Genomic DNA, 863 nt, shown 5'->3' on the forward strand with positions numbered 1-863 from the left:
TGACTGGAAGGCTGTTTCCAGTGGGGTTCTGCCGGGCTCAGTACTGGGCCCCCTGCTTTTTGTGGTCTATATTAATGATTTGGGCATAAAAGTAGAATGATCAAGAAGTTTGCAGACAGCAGAAAAATTGGTTGATAGCGAGGAGAGTTGCTGTGGACTGGAGGAAGATATCAATACACTGGTCAAGTGGGCAGAAAAGTGGCAAATGGAATTCAACCCAGAGAAGTGTGAGGTGATGCAATTGGGGAGGTCAAACAAGGCAAAGGATTACACAATAAATGGGAGGAAACTGAGAGGTGTAGAGGAAGTGAGGGGTCATAGAGTGAATGTCCACAGATCCCAGAAGGTAGCAGGACAGGTTGAGAAGGTGGTTAAGAAGGCAGATGGAATCCTTTCATTTCTTAGCTGAGGCATAGAATATAAGAACAGGGAGGTTATGCTGGAACTATAGAAAACATTAGTTAGGCCACGACTTGAGTACTGTGTGCTGTTCTGGTCACCTTGTTACAGAAAGGATGTAATTGCATTCGAGAGGGAACAGAGGAGATTTACCAGGATGTAGCCTGGGCTGGAAAATTGCAAATATGAGGAAAGATTGGAGAGGCTGGGGTTGTTCTCCTTAGAACAGAGGAGGCTGAGGGGAGATTTGATTGAGATGTACAAAATTGTGAAGGGCCTGGATAGACTGGATGGGAAGGGCCTATTTACTTTAGCAGAGAGCACATTGACGAGGGGATATAGATTTTAAGAGATTGATAGAAAGATTAGAGGGGAGATGAGGAAAACCTTTTCTCACCCAGCGGATTGTGTGGGTCTGGAACTCACTGCCTGAAAGGGGAGTAGAGGCCGGAACCCTCAACTCA

Source organism: Cetorhinus maximus, unplaced genomic scaffold (assembly GCF_964194155.1).
Source record: "Cetorhinus maximus unplaced genomic scaffold, sCetMax3.hap1.1 HAP1_SCAFFOLD_1835, whole genome shotgun sequence".
NCBI classification, from domain to species: domain Eukaryota; kingdom Metazoa; phylum Chordata; class Chondrichthyes; order Lamniformes; family Cetorhinidae; genus Cetorhinus; species Cetorhinus maximus.